At 48.4% G+C, this 15,914-nt stretch overlaps 1 protein-coding gene across 5 annotated transcripts in view; it reads left to right on the forward strand.

The window, feature by feature from the left end:
* The window catches only part of MTSS2 (MTSS I-BAR domain containing 2), a 117,103-nt gene that overhangs the window by 15,234 nt on the left and 85,955 nt on the right, over window positions 1–15,914 (forward strand). The gene's annotated exons all lie outside the window — the stretch shown is intronic.

A 15,914-nucleotide genomic window follows, 5' to 3' on the forward strand; every position in this document is an offset into this window, starting at 1 on the left:
GCTGAATAGTGCTGCACTGAAGGCCGTGTTTACCACAAATTCAGCATCCAGCTCAGCACAGGAGCCAAGAGTACAAGTCTTGCAGTCAGTCCCTGGTAAAAAGCCCACAGACACAAAATGTTCCCGACTGGGTCAAATCACTGCTCTGTACAACTGAGTATCCTGGCACTGGACTGTGCCTGAGGCTTCAGGGGAACCAAACACCCCGTTCCATAATGTGCACAGTGCTCTTTTTGGAGACAGAGGACAGTTTCTTGAACTCTAGATTTATGCCTTGCAGTATCTGAATAAGCATTCTCACATCTTGTTATGTATGAACACAAATGCTGCCCCTCATCAGACAGCTAACCCCTGCGGAAACTTTGGAATGACATGTGAAGGAGGCTGGCACTCATGAAGCTGCAGGTAAACCCTTGCTCTAAGTGCCAGGATGTTTCCTGACTTTAGCAGTCATTTGAGGCAGCTATTTGCTTTCTCCTGCAGGACCATGTCAGAAATAGGGGCAAACCCGTTTTTAGCAAATCCCCTCCTTCAGAGAAATCACTTGTAACCGTCTCTTCCTCAGGCTCAGTACTGATGAGTTTTGCACTCTCCTCACTCAGGAATCTCATCCATGTATCTAACTCCCCACCCTCTTTCTCTTTTCTGGAACTCATCAGCCTCAGGTGAGCATTCATGGGAGAAGAACATCATTCTGTCAGTGCTGAGGGGAGATGGGTCTGGATTTGCTGCTATACCCATATCCCATTCAGTTTTGTAACTGTAGCTGCACACTGGGTGATGGCTTTGATGTATTCTGCGTACTTTTGCCCAGGTTTTGCCTTCTGATGATCCTTCCTAGTCAGCGTGAATGATCTGGCATTACTTCTTTTGCTTAACCAAGCTGATTTCCTTTGTCCATGTCCACCAGATACCATCCCCAACTCAATGTGGCTAAATGCCAAGGGAGTATTTCCCCAAGCCAATGTACCAGGCAAAGCTTACAGCCTGCTGCCTTCTCAGACCAGCAACAAATCTTCTAAAAGCGCCTTGTAAGGTACTGCCTGTGGGCCTCATCCAAGCCCCAGGAAGTCGATGGGAATTTTTTCTACTGACTCTGAGGACTGGGTTGGGCCCTTGGTTCATAAGTATGTGAGCAATGTTGTCCCCCAGTGGCAGATCCATGTAAAGGATAAGTGAAGACTTATGCTCATTACAAGCATGAGCTAGAAGCAGTAGCATAACTAGAGGTGGGTGAGAGGGGCACCAACCCTGGACCACAAATTAGGAGGGGAGCCAGAATTATCCCCAACCCCTAGCAGATACATGCCCCGGCAGCATTGCCATGCCAGGAACTCCAACACAGTCCTGTCCGTCTGTCCCCACCTCCCAACTCTCTCGCAGGGTTTACCCTGGGTGCCACTGGCAAAAAGAGCTCTCCTTTATTTGCCAAACCCTGAGTGAGAGGCTGGGGTTCTAGTCTTGCTTTCTATTTATTTATACAGTCATTGTTTCTAACACCACCAGGTTCAATAGTAACTTCACAGGTAGTTGTGTCTCTGCTCTCACGAGCAGCTGTAAACTACCTCTCCATTTCCAATGCCCTACCCAGGTTTCAAACCACAAGATCTTGCCCTTTGCACCTCTGTTACTTATTGCCCTTGAATTTTCCCAGACATTCTTTCAAAAAGTATTGTACCTTGAAAAATCAAGGCATATCCAGTCCTGCCTGGGCTCAGGACCCACCCATGGGGAGCTCAGAGCAGGATGCTCCTGAGCATGACCTGTCAAGCAGGGCTTCTCCAAGTCTGGCACTAACCTAATGGTCAGTAGAGACTCTCAATCTGCCTAGTATTTGGATGCTCCTTGCTGCTCTATGACACCTTGACCCTCTCATGTTGGTTCTTTTCAGTTAGACACCAGGATGACTGTAGTGTAGTAATGTGCGTTCATAGGGCTCAGTACTAGCTGTGCTGGAGCAGGGCCTGGCAGAGCTGAAGGGCAGTTGGAAACAGCAGCGGTTCTAAGTAATCTCCAAGCCTTTCTCAGTTCTAGTCCTCGTTGTGTGTCCAAACCATGCCATCTTGTTCCTCCTCTGCTGCAAGCCACAGCAGGCCAAAGACTGCTCTAGTGTGTGCTTCTTTCTTATATTGTTGAGGTTTGCCCACCTCCTAACATGTCACCTTCCCCTGGTGGGGTCTGTCTAAGAAGCACAGGCATAGAGTTGGCTATGCCAACTTTATGTCAATATCCCTCCTACAAAGGAAATCTTTGTCTGCCCTGTTGGGCAAATATAGGGCCACTTTGTACTACTCCACAATTATGGAAGGATCCAACCTGCAGTATTATGACTCATGGCAGCTCTAATTATAACACTTCTTTGGCAAGGAAGGTTCTTTTTGGATTAGGCCCTTCCTGAATCCTTCCCAGGAAGGGGGAATGGAAAAGCCAAAACATAATGGGTGGTTTGGAGCAGACTTGAAAACCTCTGTCATTAGCAATGTCTCATCTCAATGGCTGTCCAGGCTCAAGGATTAGTGTCATGGCTGAAAGGATCTACAGCAGTTTCTTGTCAGACTCACCCTCATTTTGCATCATTTCCTCCAGTTGCAGCAGGGGGACTGTGGGACACAAAGTAGCAGTCTTCCCTTTAAACTCCAGGACTTTGAGATCCTTAGCACTAGAACACTGTTGTTCAGCTCAGTGCCTCCAGCCTTTCATTAACTCGCACTCTTCTTTCAGAGGACTGGCAGGTCAGACATAAGCTGGTTAAAGAGCTATATGAATGATTGCCCTTTAGCTGAAGTACATCCTGGATCAATCTAACTACATAATGGCTAGATCGTAGGTTGCCTCTCAGTCTGGATGACTATTACAAATTTGCCCCTCTCCATGGTATCTGAGCACCAAAGCTGAGCGCTTGCCTGCCAATGCCCCTTCCAGTCTCAGGATCCCCATAAAGCAGGAGTACACCTAACTATGACATCACACACAGAGGATGGCTGAAGAGCAACAGATGCTCCTCCCCCCCCATGTGGATGAAATTTTGATTGGGAAAAAAAATTGGGCTAAAACGTATCTCACATGAGGCCTGGGTCGTGACAGCAGTATCCCTGGGCAATAACAGAGGAGGAAGGGGGAGACAACTGTATTTGGTATAGCTTTTTTGATTGATAGTGTGGGCCTGTCATGATTCTCCAGGGACCAATCATAGCAAAGACCACCAGTCAATAAGTGTGGCTAAAGGTCACCCATGCTTAAAGCTGCTTTCCTCCAGAAGGAGCCCTCCCCCACCCTGACCCAGGAAGGCCCTGGGGTGAATAAATAGCACATGGACTTTTCCGCATGCCCTGAAGATCTGGAGAAAGGTGTTTGAGGGCAGATGTAAATATCCAGACAGCACACATTCAGCTCTGAGGATGCTCACCTCAACTGTCCCTGTTGGTGTCTCCCCTCCAGTTGGAGAATAAGGAGAAAAGCAGTTTTGAAGCTTCCAGGTGCAGTCTGTCCCCCAGGTAAAACACAGCTCAGCAGCCATAGGCAGCTGAGCTAGCAAAACCTCCCTTGGGGCTCAGCTGTAGTCAGAGATGTCCATGCCTTTCAGAAGACAGTGAAGCAGGCAATGTTGGGCAAGGTGCAGTGGCAGAAAGGGTGTGCATATTAGGCAGGCACCATGGAAAGAATGCGCGTGTGCACATGCACATGCACAGCTGTAAATGGGGATGGCCCTTCTTGAGGCAATCGCAGGGTGGAAGACAAAGGGGCTGGTATTGCTCTGGTTGCCAAGAGAATTCCAACAGTACTGATCCCTCGGTCACAAGGCTAAGAGGTGTGTTGGGGAGGAGGAAGGGAGCATAATGTGACTAGTGGGAGAGCAGCAGCTTACTTCCAAAATGAGTGAAGAATGAGGCAAAATGGTTGTAGTGTAAGTCACATGACTCTAAGCAAAGACACTGATTGACCAAGGTACTCTCCAGAGGGAAACCTTCCCTATCCAGCCTCATTATTGGCACATGCTTCCTGGAGTACAATAACAGGATGACACTGTCTATAGCGGCTAGCCACCTATGTGGCTGGTAGTTTTGCAAATGCAGGGCCCAGTGCTGGTCTCATGTACCTCCTACCACAATGTCCCTGAGATTATTCTGGATTTTCATGGGTGTCATTCAGTTCATTGTTACACCCTTTAACTCCCACTGAGGTGTGGGAGGACAGTGGTGAGCACATGTGTGTATTCTGTTTGGGGGGCAGGATTGAAGAGCCCCTACATATGATCTGGCTCCACACACCAGCCCTGGAGGTTCTGAGTGCCAGTCAGTAAAGTAGGACTGGTCTGAGGTCATTTAGAAGTTACCTGTCTACATCATTTTCCAGACTGCATGGCACTACTCTTACTCATCTGTGATTGGACAGACTCTTTCCCCCCCCACCCCCCCCAGTGTCAATCCAGACTCTGCAGGGGTTTGTACAAGGGTTCTGTCTGGTACTACTTGTTTTTTTCCCAAGTGCTTTGGGTTCCCCCTTTGCTTCATCTGGGCTTCTGTGGACTTCTACAATGGAACCAGTCACAGCTGCTGCTTCTCCTTGCAATAGTGTTCTCTTGTAGGATGCTGGGTTAAGTGATTCCAGTTGCAGTTGGTGCTGGGTTCCAGGATGGGGACATAGCCCCAGAGTCTTCAGTTTGGCTGATGCCAGATATGTTTGGTTGGTGTTGGGGGAACAGGAGATAGCCCTGCCCCAGAATAAAGCTACCCAGCAGGTCCCCAGGAAGGGATACTTGACTAGCCTCAGTAAGAAAAGATATTAGCTGCAAAAAAAGGACAGCTGCCCATTTCCTGTGCTTGAGAGGAAAGGGAAAAATTGGGCCTAAGCATGAGATTCTTTCTGGGCCCGATCCTGTGAAGTGCTGACTGTACTCAGCTCCCATGAGACCACCTGGCAGGGACTAGGGCCCATAGCAGCCTGGTCAGACTAATGCTTCCTGAGCCCTGCTGAGGGCCTCTAACCCCTGAATGGAGGGAAGAGTCCAAATCTCCATTTCCATATCTGTTGGGGCTCCAGCCTGGACTCCTAGAGCAGCTTGCTCCCTCCTTACACAGTGCTCCAGCCTGCACTTCATTCTTGGGGAGCATCCTGCCTTCTGTGTCCTCCCTGCATCAATGTTTACCTTCTTGCTGCAGCCCTGCCTCTGCTTTAAATTTTCCCTGGGACTACAACAGCCTTTAGCATGGAGCGAACTCTGTGAGTTTCTCCATTCATTTTCACACTTTCCAGAGCCCTGGTGGTAGATGCAGTCCATCTGCTTTGCAGGGGGAGTTACATGAAAGGTGCACTGTTTGCTACTCAGAGTGAGGGAAAGACTATAGAAGGAGTGAGTGCTGTCTCTGTGCCCTGCACAACCACCTCATTCAGGGGATGGATGGCTGTGTGTCTCCAGCAGGCTCAGGTGTGGCTGCAATGAATAAGGCTTTGGAAAACCACAGATGCTTGAAGCTGGGGAGGAGTGATAAAATCATAATCCAGTGTACTAGCTTTTTGGGACAGGTTACCCGGTAGCTTGGCAGGGCCCTGCTAGAAGTCTTTCCATAACACTTGTGGGGAGGATCAGGAGCTGGCTGGTGAGGTCTCCTGCAGCTGTGGCAAGGAGTGATTGGAGAGCACCACAGGGTACTGAGGAGGATGTATTCAGGGGAGTGAATCTCTGCAAGGGACTGAAATATTCAAAGGCAATATCCTTTGAAAGAGCTTTGTTCACGGGGGGGGGGCAAAGAGGAGAACCCAATATCAGTGGGCCTGGTACATGGATTGAGAGGCAGAAGCCTCAAAGGAAGTTTGCATTAGTGCCTTACTACCTGGGGTTCCAGAAAGTGAATAATTATTGTGCTCATGAAAACAGAAGGCCACTAGTTCTGGAGAGAGTCAGGAGTAATGCATACAAAAGCTGTGGTAGCTTCCTCCACTCCTGTTTTTTTTTCCATTGTTCTCCCTCAATTCTGACCTATGGCCATATGCTCTTCCAGGGCTAGCCTACTCATGAGCAGAGATGGCAGAGCTGGGAGTGGGATGAGCTGAGCTAACTTGTACTCATGACCTGCCGTTGTCTGTAATGTGAAGTCAGCACACTGTCCCATCTCTTCATCAGTGTCCATCTCTCCAAATCACCCTGGTTGGACTCAGTGTTATATAGAATTGAATAAACTTAAAGGGGCGTACCATTTAATGGCCAGGTGTGAACCTGCTCATGTCCTGTGCGGAGATACAAACAGAGTCACTTTTCTGTGGGAGAGAGAAGACAAGAGCCTTTGTGGTCCTGCATTGTCCATATTTGCTGGGTCCAGAGGGCAGCATTGCCAGGTTCACATATTCAAAACTTACGTGTCAGGCCCTCCAGAATCACAAGATTGCTTTAAGAATCTTGAAATTGCCTTGAAAACCATGACATTGTTATAAAATAGTAAACGTTGGCAACTTTTTCTTTGCTTACTGGTTCCACCTGCTTCATGTTTCCAAGCTGTTTTGTACAAATCGCAAGACCCAAAAAGAGTTTTATAATATAATTTTAAAAAAATAAAAGTAAGATTCTCAACTGATCCTGTGATTCCAGTAGCCAGTGCTTCAGCAAAGCAAAAATTATAATGAGACTCGGGTTGCCAGCATAAGAATTGGTATTACTGGGTATGGCCATGCCCAGCTGAGATGCAGGTCTCCCTGGGAATTGGATCACATATTCATCACAGGAGGATACAGGCCTGCTCCCTGCATCAGGACCTGGGGCTATTTTCCACATTACCCAAAAAGGAATTCTATGGAGGTAGCCAGTAGCCTCCCAACTCTACAAGGTGATGTTTGAAAAATGGATGCAGCGTTGGGAGAAGACACTGTGACATATAGCTTGTGGGTTATGGTATTCCAGCCTAGTACAGTAGGGAGGCCTTTGTGATCCAATGTCTTGCTGGGCCCATGAGATGTAACCTTCAGCTCCATTTCCCTTGCCAGTTTTGAAGAACAAAGTCTTGCAGGCCCCTCCCTGTACCCTATGATCTGTTCCTCTGTATAATGCACTATGTCAGTTTGGGTGGCAAGCCCAGCTCTGTGGGTGGGTGGGTGGGTGTGAGAGAGAGGGGGGGGGGGTCATTATTTTTCTCTTTTTTTAGAGCAAATCCTGTGCCACCTAGTGGTGAAATCTGCAGTGCGAGTGACAGGGTGATTTGAATTTGCGCTGGGACACAGACCTGGTTCTCATCCTAGCTCTCCCATTGGCTTACTATGGGATCATGATCAAATCATGTGTGCCTTGTGTGCCTCAGTTTTTCCATCTACAACACAGGAGTATAACTCTATGACTCACAGACAAAGCGTAATATAGAAGAATTAGTTGTGGCAGGGCTATGTCCTAGCTTCCCAGTGCCCTACAACAAATAATTGTTTTAACACGTCTTGGTGCCCAGATTCTTGAATGTGCTGTTAGACTTTCTTTCTGTCTTTTATTCCATCCTTCAAAAAATAGTTGCTTAGAGCAGCTTGGCTTGAATGAGCTCCCTTTTTCCAAATATCACATAGGTGACAGCACACTTCAGAGCCATGCTCTGGTGCCTTTGCTTTCTGGCACATATCAGAAGTACCCATGATTCAATTTACCAAACACACACACACACACACACACACTTTTAGAGCATGCTTATTTGTTTTACCACAGCATTTTGCCCATAATAAACTTGTGGCTATCACTAGGAGGAGAGATTTGTTTATTTTTATTTTTATCTTTTTACTTTGACTTTAAGTAGATTTGTTTAACAAAAAACAAGACATAAAACTCAAAGCTATTGGTGAACTGGTGGAATATTCCATGTGAGGCATAAAGAGCCATGCACCCTCCATAGATTCATAGAAGTAGGGTCGGAAGGGACCTTGTAGATCATCAAGTCCGACCCCCTGCCCTGGGCAGGAGAGAAAACCGGGCTCAAATGACCCCACCTAGGTAGACGTCAAGCCTCCTCTTAAAGACCCCCAGGGTAGGAGCCATCACCACTTCCCTTGGAAGTTGGTTCCAGATCCTAGCCGCCCTGACTGTGAACTAGTGCCTTCGGATGTCCAGTCTAAACCTACTCTCTAACAACTTGTGGCAGCTATTCCTTGTTACTCCGGGGGACACTAGGGGGAACAAGGTGTCTCCCAAACCCTGCTGGTCCCCCCTAGTGAGTTTATAGATGTCCACCAGGTCCCCCCTCAGCCTTCTCTTGTGAAGGCTGAACAGGTTAAGGTCCCGTAGCCTCTCTTCATAGGGTCTGCCCTACTGTTCCTGGAGCGTGCGGGTGGCCCTCCTCTGAACTCTCTCAATGCTGTCCACATCCCTCCCGAAGTGCGGCGCCCAGAACTGAACACAGTACTCCAGCTGCAGCCTGACCGGTGTCGCATAGAGGAGGAGGATCACCTCCTTGGCCCTGCTTGAGATGCATCTGTGGATGCACAACAAGGTACGGTTAGCCCTACTGACCGTGACCTCACATTGTTGGTTCATGTTCATCTGGAGTCAATAATGACTCCAAGATCTCTTTTTTCCACCGTGCTCTTGAGAAGGGAGTTTCCCAGCTTATAAGTGTGCTGCTGGTTCCTACTGCCCAAGTGCAACACCCTGCACTTGTCAGTATTGAAACCCATTCTATTTTCATTAGCCCACCCCTGTAACCTGTCCAGGTCCTGCTGTAATCTGTCCTTCCCTACTAGCATGCCCACCTCATCCCAAAACTTGGTATCATTAGCAAATTTAAACAGGCTGCTTTTTACCCCATCGGCCAAGTCACTAATAAAGAAATTGAACAGTGCAGGCCCAAAGACTGAGTCCTTGGGAACTCCACTTCCCACTTCCCTCCAGGTCGAAAAAGACCTGTCCACCACTACCCTCTGAGTATGACCCTTCAGCCAATTTGCAATCCATCTGACTGTGTAGGCATCAGTACCACAGTCACCTAGTTCTTTAATGAGGATGGGGTGGGAGACGGTGTCAAAGGCCTTGCTGAAGTCCAGAAAGACTACATCCACTGCGACATCTGTGTCCAATGCTTTTGTGACCTGCTTTTAGAATAGCTTGGAAAGTATTCTTGTTAGAAACCCTTTGTATTCTTTCTCATCTTCTTGCCCTGGAGTTTTCATGAGGCAGGGCCAAATCCTGGCTCCTCTGTATTAAAGAAAATAACTCGGTAAAGTCTCTCTGACAATAATATAGGTATGGAAGGGCCTCTTGGGCAAGACCCCACCATCCATACCAAACTTAAATAATGGGGAAACCTTCTTTTTGACCTCTGCTGTTGGGAGTGTTTGACTACCCCAGTGCTGGGTGAAATACTGGTACATAGCCTCTGCCCACATAAAACAGCTTAGGTTTTGCTCCAAGAGTCTCCATCTTTGTTGATGGGCAAGGCTTTGTGGTGAGCCCCGCTAACAACTGGGCTCACAAAGACATTAAAGAATTTACCACTATTGCTGAGTAGGGGAGTACTTCATAAGCTCAAGGGTAGATACCTATGTTTGGGGAAGTTGAGGATCTAATCTGGAGGTGACCAACCTACAGCATGCATGCCACAAGCGACATGGGTAGCCTGTGTGTATAACAGCTGACTGGTGAGGGGGTAGGTAGCACAGTGGCAGATAGGGTAGGGAGCAGAAAGTAGAGCAGTAGATTGGGGAGGGAGCACAGAGCAAAGAGCAGAAAACAGAACAGCAGATTAGGCATGGGGAAGGGATTGGAGTGGCACTTGGGGAGGGTGCATCACTTTGTGACATTTCTGCCCCAAATGGTACACCTCACTGATCTAATACAAGCTCATACTACAAATGGAAATTCTTTGAGATGAGGAGCCCAGCACAGTTGGGTTTGGTCCTTGACTGGGAAATCTATGTAATATTACTAGTGCAAATAATAATGACAGTATTAGCAATAAACTCTGTCCTGTGTTGCTAAGTCTTTCCAGTTTATTGGGAGTCTCGTGATATTTGATGTATTTCATAAAGCTCCAGTTTATGTGTTTGTGAAGCTTTAAGCTTTGCAGTTATGTAAAAAAAAAACCAACAAAAAAAAACCTTTGTGTCTACCTTCCCCCAACAGCTTCAGTGAAAAGCTAAGAAATGTTACCTGTGTGTGACCTGGTCTCCAGAGCAGAAAGCAAAGAAAAAGACCCAATTATTCTTTGTTGCATATCAATTACCAAGAAAAAATCCTACATTTTAAAGGCAGTCTTGTGATCTCTTACAGGCCTGACTCATGACTGTGGAGCACTTGTGGTTGGCATTACTGTGTGTGTTTGATTTATATAATACGTGCCTGTTGCCTGCAATGCTTATTACAAGGCAGCTCTGACTGATTGCATTGTGGTCCTGTTACATGGGTGGGGCTGGCCTGTTTGCTGTACTAGCGTTGAGCACGAGCATCACAGGGCTTGGCTGATGTCTGCTCTGTGTGTACGCAGTGGTGGAAATGTAGCAGCTCCTGAATAGGTACTAAAGAGATATCAGTGTTTTGAAGGAAGGGCTTTGTGTTTTTACTGGGATCCAACATAATAGGACCCCAGCCAAGCTGAAGCTTCTGGGCTCTGCCATAAGGTAAATTACAGTAAGAAACTGGTGGCCTGTCCTTTGTGTTAGGTGATCTGGAGAGTGAACTGTCATCATAAAGAAAAATAAGTTACTAGGCTTTGTTCAAGCGTCTTCTACAGAGTAGGTACAAGTCATTTCTAACAAAGTTACCCTCTTACCCATATAAGGTTGGAGTGCAGCCTAATACCTGAAAGTGTGGTATGGGGGAATTTACCTTGCATTACAGTGTTGTCAGTAGCAACACAACGGATACGGCTGAATTTATTTGTGTTAAACATGCATGGACATTGAGTAAATGGAAACCACAGCTCAGCTAGCCAAGAACATATTCAGAGGAAGAATGGAATATACCACACAGCTGCTTGAAAAGGCTCTTGGTTTCACTTGAGCGTTCCTGGTCTAAGCCACACATTGTCCATCTCCAGTGAGGTTGTCTGTCTGGGCTTCCTAGCAGGAAGTACCTGTAAAATGGTGGCGCCCACTGGCTGAGACACCAGTCCCATTCAGTGATGCAGGCAGCAACAGATGATTCTTGTTTGCTCTCAGTGAATTATTTGTGGGTGTGGAGTTAGAGGCAGACTGACAGATCTGGAGGCCAAAGCTCTCAATTTATCCCTGAATTGGGTACAGCAAGGGTAACAACAGTGCAGGCTACTCCACACTGCACAAGTGTGCTTCCATCCTGCCTGGAGGAGTCAGTGCTTGCAGCATTCTGTTCTTGGGCTTGCTGCAGAGACTGAAAGCAGGAATCCCCCATTAGTCCCAGTTGTAACACCCTGGATTATTTGGTAATGTGCCCAGTTGTCCAGTTGGAAGCATGTCACAGAGGCCACTCAGCAGCCCTTGCTTCTGCTTGGTCACTATTAATCTGGGCTGTATTTGCACCAGAGAGGTAAGACAGTCCATGTCCAATCACCAGGCCCCCTGTGAGCCAGCCAGTGCCCAGAGGTGTGCTGTTTTGAGAACCCTTTCTCAAGATATAACCATTTGGGGACAGATCTTCACCTGGTGTAAGCAGGCACAGTTCCATGGTGGTCAGTGAAGCTGCTTTAGTTGACATAGAGATATGGCCCTATGGGCAAAGCTGCTGAGCGAGAGGTTCCTCAGCTTTAATACCAGTCTGATTCTGACTACATGCATGGCATTGGACAGGGCACTTAGGTGCCTGAATTCATCCCTCTGTAATGGCAAACAAGGTTCTTTGGGTGAATCTGATAGCTTTTATTAGACCAACTTAAATAGTTGGAAAACAATTATTAAGCAAGCTTTCGGGTTCAAAAACCCTTCGTCAGGCTAAGCAAGTTTCTGCGGTTGGTGTGTGCTCTTCCTGGATGGAGTGAAAAGTAAAGAAGCCAGAAGCTGGTCACTGACTACCTGTCTTGTATGCATACCAGACCAGCCTCTGGCTTCTTTACTTTTCATAGTTGGTAGGGTCAGAAGGGACCTGAACAGATCATCAAGTCCGACCCCCTGCCATGGCAGGAAAAAGTACTGGGGTCAAACGACCCCAGCAAGGTGTTCGTCTAACCTCCTCTTAAAGACCCCCAGGGTAGGAACCAGCACCACTTCACTTGGAAGTTGGTTCCAGATCCTAGCCGCCCTGACAGTGAAGTAGCGCCTTCTGATGTCTAGTCTGAATCTACCCTCTGCCAGCTTGTGACTGTTATTTCTAGTCACTCCTGGTAGTGCTTGGGGAAACAGGGACTCCCCTAATGCCTGCTGGTCCCCTCTGACTAGTTTGTAACAGGCCACTAGATCCCCCCTCAGCCTGCTCTTGGGGAGGCTGAACAGGTTCAGGTCCCGTAGCCTCTCCTTGTAGGGCCTGCCCTGCTGCCCCCTGATCATGCGGGTGGCCCTCTGAACCCCCTCAATGCTGTCCACATCCCTCCTGAAGTGCGACGCCCAGAACTGGACACAGTACTCCAACTGCAGCCTGACCAGTGACTCATAGAGGGGGAAGATCACCTCCTTGGACCTCCTTGAGATGCATCTGTGGATGCATGACAAGGTACGGTTGGCCTTCCTGACCACGTCCCCACACTGTCGGCCTATGTTCATTTTGGCATCAATAATGACTCCAAGATCCTTTTCTGCCTCTGCACTGGTGAGAAGGGAGTTCCCCAGCCTGTAGGTATGCTGCTGGTTCTTCCTCCCCAGGTGCAGCACCTTGCACTTGTCAGTGTTGAAATCCATCCTGTTCTCATCTGCCCACCCCTGTAACCTGTCCCGGTGCAATTGCAGTGTATTTCTCCCTTCTAGTGTGCTCACAACCCCCCCCATTTGACGTCAGCAAATTTGAATAGGGTGCTCTTTACCCCCTCGTCCAAGTCACTGATGAAGATGTTGAACAGCATGGGTCCGAGGACCAAGCCCTGGGGGGACCCCACTGCCCACATCCCTCCAGGTCGAAAATGACCCGTCCACCACCACTCTTTGGGTGCGACCCTCCAGCCAGTTAGCGTCCCATTTGACTGTGTAGGTGTCAACGCCACAGTCCCCTAGTTTTTTAAATTGAGAATGGGGTGAGAGTGTCGAAGGCCTTCCTGAAGTCCAGAAAGACTACGTCCACTGCTACCCCTGCATCTAAGGATTTTGTGACCTGGTCATAGAAGGCCAGCAGGTTGGTCTGACAGGACCTGCCTCTAATGAACCCATGTTGGTTGCCCCTAAGCATAATCTCCCCTGCTGGCCACTCATGGACATGTGCCAGGATAATTCTCTCAAAAAGCTTACCCAGGATCGAGGTAAGACTAACTGGCCTATAGTTTCCTGGGTCCTCCTTCCTCCCTTTTTTGAAAATGGGAACCACATTGGCCCTTTTCCAGTCCTTGGCACTACACCAGAGCACCACGAGTGCTCATAAAGCCATGCCAGGGGTCCCGCGATGACCTCTGCTAATTCCCTCAGCACTCTGGGGTGGAGGTTGTCAGGACCAGCTGATTTAAATATATCCAGTTCCTCCAGAAGTTCCCTGACTAGATCCTCACTGACCCTAGGCCTGGGTGCGCCTCCCCCAGGGCCTGAGGGGGTCCCAGCGGATGGGCTGATCTGGTCCCTGCTCAGGAAAATGGAGGCAAAGAAATCATTAAATCGGTTAACCTTGTCGTCAAGGTGCGACAATCAGATTTTCTAGTGTGTCTTGCCCGGTACCTTCTTTTTGCCCCCTATGTATTTAAAAAAGGACTTCTTGTTGTCCTTGATCCGGGTAGCTAGTCCCAGTTCCATCTCCCAGTTCCATTTTCATTGCATCCAGGAAGAGCACACACCAACTGCAGAAACTTCCTTAGCCTGACAAAGGGTTTTTGAACCTGAAAGCTTGCTTAAATTTTTTTTCCAACTATTTAAGTTGGTCTAATAAAAAATATCAGATTCACCCAAAGAACCTTATCTGCCAACGTCCTTACATCAACACAGCTACATCCTACATCCCTCTGTAATGTGCTCTTAATGCCTGTCACTCAGGGGAGCTATGGGACAAGATATGCTAAATAACTTACTTTTATGCATGTGCATTCATCTTATGGATGCTGACTTGCTCCATGACTGTATCAGCTAAGCAATCTGCAGTCCTCTTCAAATGACACAGCATTGTCAAGAGATGGAGGGGCTCTGCCTACAAGCAGCTGCTGTTCCTCTGAGCCCTGTCTGAATATCAGGGACACCACTTATTGCAGACTGCAGTGTACCCTCATCTCACCTAAACCCACATTTACTCACTGTTACTGTGACTGGCTTGGCCAAAGACTGTCTGAACTGAAGGGGATGTTATTTGTATTGTGCACAGCCTCCCATTATCCCAGCCCTCCTCCTTTGGTTGTGCCCGTCCAAGGGGTGTCTGGATCATTTCCACTGTCACTCATAAGACCGTGGCAGGTTGTGGTCTCTGGTTGTTTCGTGTCCTCAAGAGCTTTGGTCACTGACTCGGGGAACTGATCCTCTCTTATAAGATGTGTAAGCAGCAGCAGCAAGGTCATAGATTCATAGATGCCAGGGTCGGAAGGGACCTCAATAGATCATCGAGTCCGACCCCCTGCATAGGTAGGAAAGAGTGCTGGGTCTAGATGACCCCAGCTAGATGCATATCCAACCTCCTCTTGAAGACCCCCAGGGTAGGGGAGAGCACCACCTCCCTTGTGAGCCCGTTCCAGACCTTGGCCACTCTAACTGTGAAGAAGTTCTTCCTAATGTCCAGTCTAAATCTGCTCTCTGCTAGCTTGTGGCCATTATTTCTTGTAACCCCCGGGGGCGCCTTGGTGAATAAAACCTCACCAATTCCCTTCTGTGCCCCCGTGATGAACTTATAGGCAGCCACAAGGTCGCCTCTCAACCTTCTCTTGCGGAGGCTGAAAAGGTCCAGGTTCTCTAGTCTCTCCTCGTAGGGCTTGGTCTGCAAGCCCTTAACCATATGAGTGGACCTTCTCTGGACCCTCAACTGCTGCAGTCCAACACAGCTCCCTGGACTTCAGCACCCTCTCTGGTGCTATGCTGATCTATACCAGTGGGACCTGGCCCAGGGAATCTAGTGCCGTCAGAAAGTGCTGCGTTATTTTGTAGCCTGGAGCCCTTGGTTCACAAGGAATGTGCAGCAAGGCAAGTTTCCCCACACTGAGTTGTGCCTCAGACTTGACTGAGACGAACCATCTTCAGAGAGGGCAGAGAACTGAGTTGAGTCCCCTGTCCCTTCCCCCCTCGCTCCCCCAGCCCACACAGGTGCTAGCTAGTGGCAACCGTATTGATTGCTCTTTATGATCAGGGAATATGAACCAAGTGCCTCAACCCATTTCACATCAGCCAGTACAGAGAGAGCAGAGGTTCTTGGTCTCTTCAGACATAGGCCTTGCTCAGAGAGACTGTCTCCTGTTACAAGATCCCCTGAGCAATTAAGTAAGGGCTAAGCTGCTTGAGGCTTAGCCATGCCTCCAGCCCCACACTTCTGTCTCCAGGAGATATGTGCTGGATGAGTCTGGCAGAGACTCCATGTTCTTGGTGGTGTTCCTTGTCCAGGAGAGCACTTTGTTTCAGATTTCTTATGTGCCCTGCGTCCTACAGCTGCATTGAGTCTCACTAGGTTTCGGGGTGCCAGAGGAAGAGTTGATCTGGAATAAAAGCCATGTATAGATGCTCAAGTCTACCACCAGGGACTAGCCTGCCTGGAGCTGTGCAGGAGATGCTTGTATCCAGGTGTATCACACTTGAGGGGACCCCACAGGGTTATAATCCCAGTTCTGACTGGCACTGAAGAAGGCATAGCCACACAACAGCTGCCTCAGTAACAAGTTCCCATGCAACCTGGACCAGAGGAGTTAGTCTCCTGGACTGAAAAGGACTCTTGGTCAGTCATGGTG

This window comes from Alligator mississippiensis, chromosome 10 (assembly GCF_030867095.1).
Source record: "Alligator mississippiensis isolate rAllMis1 chromosome 10, rAllMis1, whole genome shotgun sequence".
In the NCBI taxonomy this organism is placed as follows: Eukaryota; Metazoa; Chordata; order Crocodylia; family Alligatoridae; genus Alligator; species Alligator mississippiensis.